We start from the raw sequence: 9,327 nt of genomic DNA, 5'->3' as shown, positions 1-9,327 counted from the left end.
CCTTCCCGGGCCGCCGCCTCCCGGTCACCCGCCGGGATCCAAACCCGCGTTCCGGGCCGCCGAGTTCCAGGGCGGTGGTGGACGGAGCTACTTGGGGCCCCGATGCAGCTCCCCGGACGCTGCCCGACCCCACCCGCACCTCTGCGCCCTCCCGTCTAAGACGCCCCAGGCACCCCGCTCCGCGGCCGGGGAGGGGGGGCAGCTGGGTGGAGGAGGTGGGGTGCGGCGCTGGGGCCCCGAAGCTGAGGACGGCGCAGCCTCCGGGCCCCAGCCCAGGGAGGCGGGGGTCCGAGGAGCTGATCGGGCCCGGCTGAGCGCAGCAGCCGGGCTGCCAGAAGGGAAGTCGGGGAGGAAGCACCTGCCCGGGCGCGGCGCGGGGCGGCGCGGGGCGGGCAGCTGCCAAGCTCCTCGCGGTTGGGGGCGGGGAACGAGAGCAGCTGGCTGGAGGGGAGGAGTGGGCACAGGCCTGCCCCCGGGCAGGACCGCCGGGCTGCGGGAGAAGGGACAGACGGAATCCATCCCAGGGCTGTGAAGGGGAAGGGGCGAGCGAGCACGCGGGGAGGAAAGACTCAGGACCCAGGCAGAGTAACGGAGGTAACACTGTGAGCAGAGGCGAGCCACAAGCCAAGTGTGACCGAGGAGGGAAGGCGCGGAAGGGCCGGGGAGAAGGTCTCCAAGGCCCTGCATGAGAAGGTTAGTCTTCAGGTCTCTGGGGACCCCTGTGCCCTCGCATGGCCCTACCCTGCCTGACCTTCGGCAGAGGCTCCCCGCCACCCACTTCACCCCGCTCACCACCCAAACGGAAGGAGTGTGGGAGCTGAGAACTCCTGCGGGCCATGCGCGTGCCTCCCTCGGTGTTCCCAGCCCAGAGCGGCGGGTTTTACTGGGTGCATGAGTTCGCTAACTTGCTCCTACATGATGCCAGGACAGTGTGGCATGTAATAGAGGCCCGAGGAGGGGGGGGAGGAGGGGAGGAGGCAAAGCAAAGCTGGGAGGGGTCATCAGGCCCCTCCTCCCTGGGCCCCTCTGTTAACTCTCCTAGTAGCTATGGAGAGCAAGCCCCAGCTCGCTGGAAGTCACACTCAGGGAGAGCCAGGGCCAGGTTTGAGATGTGGGTTGCTCCAAATCTGGCACTGCTTCCCTCCTCCATGCACCTTTGACTAGTACAGCTCAGAGATGACTGTGTGCCAGTACAACAGGAGTACAGTGTGATGGCCGAGAGAATCTAGGTAAGTAGCTGGGGAGAGAGGAGGGCCGACACACTGGTGAGGCGGGATGGTGGGGGCAGGTGGGATGTGTGTGCCAGTTTACAGCTTAAACTGACTGCATGGGCTGAAACTCAAGCCTATGCTCACGTGCCAGGCGGAGGCTGGCATCTCTGCACTCTGTCCTCTTCCTACACTTGCTCTGTGAAGGAGCTGGGGGGATAGTCGGGCCCTGCACACGCCCACTCAGTAGCAAAGTGGGAGGGAAAATGAGGAAGTTCTTCAAAAGTGTAAAAAGTAGGGAAACTGGTTTACAGATCTAAGATCTAAGGAGCTAAAATCACCTCCTGGACAAAGGATGGGCACCGAGATTGCCCGGCCCATGTCACATCAGATGCCCATCTCGAATTGTGCCACCTCTCCAATCGAACGCAGGTGCGTAGAAAACAAGACAGAAGACTGTGTGCCTTAACTCACCCTGCCCCCAGCTCTGCAGTCCCTTGGTGAAATTCCAAAGGCATCTGGATAGTGCTTCTATACAAAGAAGAGAAGAACTAGTAGAGGTTAAGGATAGGATGGATTCTTGCATGGAAGCTAAACAAAACAATTGGTCTGAGATGTATGAAGCCTGAAGATGAGTGTCATGACCTGGAAAGAAGCCCTGGACTGCTGACAGATTCATTCCATGGAGAGAGGGGGTGAGGGAAGAAGAGTGGAAACAAGGAGGCAGGTGAGATGCTGGAGCTAAGCCTGGGATCCGATTATGTGAAAGTACAGGATCCAGCACAGAATAAAGAGACTTGAAAGATGGAATAAGCAGTTCTGCCAGTCCCACAACCACCAAAAGGGAAGTAGAGAAAGAAAAAGGAAGTGACATTTTTTTCAGGAAACTGCCCCTCACCAGACATACTCAAAGACTGCTTAACAAGGAGAATTCGGGCCTTGGATTCAAGACGGGCCTTGGCTTGAAACCATTAGGAGAAAAAGCAAAGTGTTAAACCAGTAAACAATTTCCTCTCTCTGTCTTCCTAAAATCTTTGTCCCTCAGTCCAGGGCTGTAATTACTCAGCGCTGTCCTCAAGTCCTTCATTAGCCTAGCCACCTGAATGTCTTAGAATACAGAAAGGTACAAATAAGTTCAGTTAAAGTAATGGGGAGGGGGGCAGTGGAGAGGCAGCGATGAGCCAAGCCGCTGCTCTTGACAGGGGAGAGGAATCTGTTGGAGGAGGAAATGTTTTTGCCAGAGCAGCTGTCAGACAAGATACAGAGTTCCTTTCCCTGGAGGTTTGAGCAGAACGCAGGAGCCCCTTGTCAGGTCGGATGCTGTAAAGCAGCTTGGCACTACACAGGCGACCTCAGTGTCTGCCGCTCCAGCCTTAGGCAAGCCACCCCGCTCGGGGCTTTCAGAGCTTCTCACACTGGGAAAATGATCCCTGCACTGTCTTCCTCACACAAAGTGACAGAAAACTGACACAACAGACGGGAGGCGCCCCGGGTCCCACAAGTTCAAGAGCTTGGAAGCACTCAAGAGATAGGGAGGGAGAGCACAGCCATGGCAGTGGAGGAATGGAGGAAGCTGGGGATCACCAAGACCTTAGGGACCGAGGTGCTCCCTGTGGCTAGACAACAGCTGGCCGCAGGAATCTGCTGAGTGAAGCTGGAAGAGGTGACATCCCCACCCTGAAACCCACACAACAGCAGGCAGGCCTGGAATGGGCTACTTCTCAGGGCCTGGGCCCTGTCCCTGAGCTGCTTTTGCTCAAGACTACCATTTGAGCCACAGCACCATTGTTGGCTTTTTCTGTTTATGTGGTACTGAGGAATCAAACCCAGGGCTTCCTACATGCTAGGCACAGCACTCTACCACTAAGCCACATTCCCAGCCCTCTTACCTTACACCACCCCCCTTTAATCTGCTACCCTGAGAAAGGAACACTGCCAAGCGAACTGAAGAGCTTTTGGGACCAGTGCAGTACTTGGCATAATCTCTCAACTTAAGTTCTCCTTAAACTGTTCACCTTTCCTACAACGAGACAATCCTAGGTATTAATGGCAAGAAGATGAGACAAATTCAGGGCAGGCTTTTAATTAAGGAGGTCTTCCTAAGGTTTCCGCCAGCACACTAATTCGATACAAGTACAGAACATCTAATTCAGAGCTCTGTGTGTGCTTCAGGCATATCAGGGAATGTCAGTGTTACTGTTTTATACGTAAAGAGTCCTGGCTACTTCTCAACATTCATTACTCCATTTGCGTTCCTGATTACCTACAAGGGATCTTCTTGCAAGTGAAGAGAAAGAAAACAGGGCAGGGTGGTTGCTCAACATTATCTAAGCCTGCGCACTGCCTATGAGTGTCAGAGCTACTGATATACTGATTTCCGTGATAGTATCTATTTCTGTGCTATGAGGTTTCATGACCTAAGCTCTCGTATAGGGAATAGGAGGAAAAGGGATAAATTTGGGGAGTTATCTAGACCATTTCCTCTCCTTTCCTCCTCAAACACCTAATTCTGTTCTTGCCCCAAAATAGAGTCTGAGTAATCCATTTCAGAATCTTAGCCCAAACTGACCTGAGTCCTATTATTTCACAGGTGGAAAGACTTTTAATGGTAATCTAATCCACTATCCTTTTCATGTGCTCTTTGGCCTAGCCTCATTGACCTACTCAGACAAATTATAAGTGCTCATGATCCTTTCACAGGTCCCCTCAGGACTCGGTAAGGAGAGGACAGGGAAACTAGTCTGCAATCACGAAGAATGGAGAAGAAGAGCTGAAGCTTCTTGTGTATCATCAAAATACAGAGTTCTCACCAGATACTTCCTGTGCCCTCACTTCCTTCCCCCATTCAACATTTTCTGCACTGAAGTAACAAGGCACTAAGCCAGAAAGGAGAGAGGGACCTTACCTTCTCTTCTCTCGGTTGCTCCTCTGGAGATCACCAAACGCCCATCCGGCACTCCATTTCCAAAACTGAGACCCACAAGTCAGATCCACCAAACAAAGTGTGGTTTCTCTCCTCTTATCCAGGTTCAAAGTCCATGGCTGAGAGGACCCAGAGGGGGAGGAGTCTGGGGGGAAGGGGTGTGTCCAGGCCCCTCCCCCCCCTCTGCAGACTTCAGTGTCTCTCCCAGAGGTCTGTTACATCCCTTCATTCAGCTGGCTTTTATTAAGCACGGACTTCAGTGAGGGTCAGATTCCAGGTACTATAGCATAGCTTGCTCAAGCAGGGGAAGTCATCCACGGTGAGGACTGGTCCATCGGCCTTCTGCTGAAGCTCAGGAGAAGAAACAGGCCTTAAAGCCGGCATGGCCCACGAGGCTGATTTCTGTGTTAGCCTAAGGAACATTAAAACACTATGACACTCACATCCAAACTGATTTTTCAGCCTTTTTAGTTCCCCCTCCATATCTAAATTACCTTCCTTTACTAGACTGTCATCAAAAACCCTTCTTCAAATACTCTACCCGATTACTCTACTTCATTAACACATTGGACCCCCCCCAAAAAAAATACGTGATGGGTACATACTTAGGGCTCCAAGATAAAAAGCTGAACCTATTCTCAGTACAGAAAAGTAACCAAAAGCCCTGACAGCGTGAGCCGGGTAAGCTCCTAAGAAACCCAGAGAACAACGTCCACCTGTCATCTGAAGCGACACTTAGAAATCCAATCTCCCAAGCCTCTTAGGGGGTTCAGTGTTTCAATCCGCCAGCTCTCTTCAACCGCACTCAATCCTTTCCAGACCGAGGGGGCAGGCGCCTTCCACGCGCATCCCTGTCCTCCCCCCTCTCCCCCCACCCCGGCGGTCGACCCCTCACCAGGGCGATCCCCGCCCGGGCTTCCAAAACTGTGCCAAGGATGGAATCTTCTCAATCTCCATCCAACTCCTTCACAGGCAGGGCCACTCCCGAGCGCGCTCTCCGGGAACGTCTGAGGCCTGAGTGCCCCAATTTCTCAGCCCGAGAGCCCAACACTTCCCCCCCCCCCGGCCCCCTCCTCTGTAAGTTTATTCACACACACACACACACACACACACACACACACACACACACACACTCTTCTGGCTTCCTGTAGGGGCGTGGCGTCCACATGACCCCCCCCTCCTCCGCCGCCAAGGATTTAACTCCTCCCACTCTTCTCCCCCGAACCCCGCGTTCAGCGTTCAGGCGGCGAAGGAGTGACACTGCGCCCCCCGCCCCGCCCCGAACCCCATCCACCCCCCCCGCCCGCCCCGTCCCGCGCCGGGTCGGTTACCTGCATCCCGCCCACCGCGCGCCGCCGCCGAAGCCCCGGCCGGCCCCGGGTGGTCCCAGTCCAGGCCCCAGGCCCGGTCCCACCGGCGGCCCAGGCCCCACCCCCCGGACCCCCGGCGGCCCGGCCCTCCCCTTGCACTTCTTCTCCCCCCCCCTCCCACCATCCACCGCAGCCACTTCCGCCCGCCCTCCGGAAGTGGGCTCGGAGCGACGACTAGGCCTTCCCACATCCCGCCTTTTCTCTCCCCGCGTCCCCCGCCTGTGACCACCGCCACCCCGAGAGCACGGGAGGTGTGGGGGGAATCTGATGGGCTGGAAGTGGCTCTACAATCACTGTCCACAGGACGGAAGGCGACGGGCTGGCAGAACCAAGTCTAGGTGAGGACGAAGCTAGGGGACTTGTGGTAGCGGCTGTACCGGTGGGGGCGGGGCAGAGGCGAGGGCCTGGCACGGGAGCTGACGTCACGTTGGCTTCGCAGGAAGAAGAGCGCATGCGTGCGGGGGGAGGGGGGCGAGTGGGTGGGAGGCTTCGGCCGGTCGCGAGTGCTGATGGGTCGGCTTGTCTCCATAGGTGGGACTGGGGCGGGGAAGGGGGCGTGGCTAAGGGGCGGCCGACGTGGGGGCGGAGCCTACGCGCGGCCTTTCCCGCCCGAATCCCCCTGCTGGAGGAAATCACCTAGCAACAGCGGCGCTGGACCGGGCTTCTGATGTTCTGATGCTGGTCCTCCTCCTTGGGAGAAAAAATCCGGAAGGCACCCAGGTCTGAGTTACCTGCTCCTTAGGCTGAGCTCTCTCAATAGCACTGTCGTTCGTCGCTTGCTCCCCCCCCCCCCACTGCATCACTGGAGGGGTGAGGTAGGCCTTCCAGGGAACCTGGCCCCCTCTAGAAACCACACACAGCACTGCCCCTGCCACCTGTCTCCTCAAAAGAAGCCTCTTTCGAAACACAAGTTACAAAGTTGACCTGTTGCCTGGTTTTTGTTTGTTTTTTCCCCTTCCTTATTTCAAGCTGAAAAGGACAGTCGCTAATAGTTTTTGGAGTTTTCTATGTCATCTCATTGACATCTTCTCTTTGCCAAGACTGGAACGAGCAGCAGCTTCTTAAACTTCCCCTCTCCCCCCTTTTTAAATTTTATTTTGTCGGTCGTGGGTCTTGAACTCTGGGCCTGGGCGCTGTCCCTCAGCTCTTCAGCTCAAGGCTGGCATCTACCACTTGAGCCACAGCGCCACTTCCAGCTTTTTCTGCTTATGTGGTGCTAAGGAATCACACCCAGGGCCTCATGCATGCGAGGCAAGCACTCCACCACTGAGCCACCTTCCTGCCCCCCCCCCTTTTTTTTTTAACTGGAACTCAGACTTCTGGGCTATTCTCCCATTCATGTGACTTCCCCAGGTGGTGAACAGTGACCGACCTGAACACTTCCCTTACTGGAAATATACTATAGTTGCTGGACTGAGAGTCTTGAAATACTGAAAGATGACATCATAACATTAAGAACATCTTAGAGAAAAAAAAGTTATGTCACTACTACACCCATTTATGCCACATTCTCAGATTAAGTTCTTTTTCTTTTCCAAACCAACTCAGCCATCTCTCCCACCTAAATTAATGCAACTTCATTTACTTAAGTCAAAATCCAAAGAACCATTCTATTCTCTCTCATGGTCACTTGGTACCCAATATCCTGCTGGCTCTAACTTCAAATTATATCTGGCATACGCCACCTCAGCAGCTCCACAGGTACCCTCATCCTTCACCCGGACAGCCTGGTCTGTCTGCTTCAGCCCAAAGCCAGGTTTCTACATAGCAGTCCAAAGTATCTTGGTATTCCTCTGCTCAAAACTGCACAGAAGTTACCCATTGTACCTGAAAGATAAGCCAAAGTATTTACTCTCTTCTTCAAAATCCAATACCACCTGCTGTGCTTGCTTCTCTGATTATTTGCTCTCTCCCTTTCACTTACCATAAGCCATTACTGTCCTTAGTGCCATTCCTTTAGTCTGTATCTGGTCCTTTGCAGTGGAAGTCATCTCTGGCTTTGTGTGTGTGTGTGAGTGTGTGTGTGTGTGTGTGCATGCCCACAGATATTTACATACATATATGACTCATAAATATATATATAATCATGGGAAGATAAGTAGATAGATATTTATTGCCTTTACCTCAGCTATTTCTCAAATGTTCTCTCACTGAGTTCCTTACCAACCTGTTAAACCTGCCCTCTACCCACAGTGCTGCCACGTTCCCTACCCTGCTTCACTTTTTTTTCTGTACCATTCATCACCTCTTAAACATGCTCTTAATATGTTACTATTTATTGTATTTTTCACCCCACTAGATTATAAGTTTTATGAGAGGAGGCATTTTTGACTGGTTGATTTCTTTTTGTATCTCAAGTACCTAGAACAATGCCAGCTGTTAAAAAATAGTGGAATAAATGAAGTAAATGGACTGTTTTCATTAAAGTATTTCCATCTAGGCTATTCTCACATGCACATATTTGAACTGTACTCTGTAGTTTTATCATCACAAGCATTTTATTCTCAAGTGCACTGAGATTTTGCATGCCTGTTTTAACAAGCCCAATGAAAGTTGTGTAAAGAAAAAGTTAATAATCTCTTTTCTGTGTCTAATCTCAAGTTACTGAAAGGAACTGTTTTCAATTTCATGGATGTCCTTCCAAATATTTTGTATGCACACATGTAACTCATATCTGCTCAAAGGCAGATGTACACAGATTGTGTCTTTTCTGCGGTGCACATGTTTTTGTCAGTGTGTTAGTCCTGATTGGACTGAGTAAAGATAGGATCTGAATCCCCCAGGTGAAGGTGGAGATGTGTCCGGGGTGTTTGTGTTTTTTCAAGGACAGTGGGTATGGACTAGTGCCATCCTAGATTGTGGGGAATCTCAATTTTAAATGGTGTGAGCCCCGTAAAAACAACGCATAATTATCAGAGGAAACAGTGCTGACCAGGGATATATGTTCTGACTTCTTTTCTCCTTTTCCCCGGTTAGTATTTCACCCTGAATCTCCGCCCTCGTTTGTATCTCTCTTCATGTGTAATCTCGGCATTTTCTAAAGTCCATTCCCTTCAACGTGTGTGGCTGGTGAAGATGGAACACTGAAGGCAGCTTCCCTCTTCCCCCTTTTCATGTTTACCATGACCTCAAAAAATAATAATAATTTTGATTCTTTCAGCCAGCAGTTGCACTGTAGATACCAGACAGAAGAGGATGAGACAAGCCCAGACATCACCATAACTGAGGTAGCAAGCTGAAGACCTGAGAGTCGCCATACGGAATCTTGAGTCCAGTCCAGAGTGTGAAACAGTGACTTCGCAGGGAGCAAGGGCAGCAGGTGAAGGAATTTCATTTTAATCACAGGGTGAACTTTCTATACATAAACTCTAAAAGTCAAAGCACTTTCTTGCCTTATTTCCCCATGTGTTTCTTTAACTAATCCTGACATTGTTATTTTAATTATTTAAAAAAGAGTTTTTTGGACATGTTCCCCAACTAGATTGTGAACTTCTTAAGGGCAGAAACCTGGTTTACCTATCTCTGTTTGTTCCATTCAATGAATATTTACCCTCAGACCCAGATCTTGGCTTCTCTGATTTCTGTGGCGCCAGAGATTTAGTTTCCCTGCATACAGCAAGCAGCCTGTCCTTTACTCCTAGCAGAGTATTCATGAGGATCAAATGAAACCGTGGGTACCGGAACCCTTTTAAAACTGGAGAGAGCTATAGAAATATCTGTAGTGTTTAGGAGTTCACAGATAGCAATCGGAAGGGCCAGGGTGCAGTGTATGCTGAATTTTCAGGGGGTGGGGCGTCTTGCATTGCCCTCTCCATTTGGGAACAAG

The 9,327-nt window shown here is 51.8% G+C and overlaps 2 long non-coding RNA genes across 3 annotated transcripts in view; one reads left to right on the top strand and one right to left on the bottom strand.

Annotated features, from left to right (window-relative positions):
• LOC105996733 overlaps window positions 1–5,539 on the bottom strand; it is a 12,036-nt gene extending 6,497 nt beyond the window's left edge. The window contains exons 1-2 of one of the 2 annotated variants that reach the window (XR_001175619.1): window positions 5,463–5,539; window positions 4,114–4,543 (exon numbers count right to left, since the gene is read on the bottom strand). This is a non-coding gene — a long non-coding RNA (uncharacterized LOC105996733). Of the gene's footprint in view, window positions 1–4,113; window positions 4,544–5,026; window positions 5,204–5,462 lie in introns of those variants that run through there. The other variant, XR_001175618.1, reaches the window with a different exon arrangement.
• A 118-nt stretch (window positions 5,540–5,657) lies between these two features.
• Window positions 5,658–9,062, top strand: LOC105996736. Its single transcript, XR_001175620.1, has 2 exons — window positions 5,658–5,839; window positions 8,662–9,062. It is a non-coding gene; the product is annotated as an uncharacterized LOC105996736 (long non-coding RNA).
• The last annotated feature ends 265 nt before the right edge of the window (window positions 9,063–9,327 follow it).

This window comes from Dipodomys ordii, unplaced genomic scaffold (genome assembly GCF_000151885.1).
Source record: "Dipodomys ordii isolate 6190 unplaced genomic scaffold, Dord_2.0 Scaffold135, whole genome shotgun sequence".
NCBI lineage: Eukaryota > Metazoa > Chordata > Mammalia > Rodentia > Heteromyidae > Dipodomys > Dipodomys ordii.
Note: the sequence above shows the minus strand (reverse complement) of the source record. Positions and strands in the feature narration are given on the sequence as shown.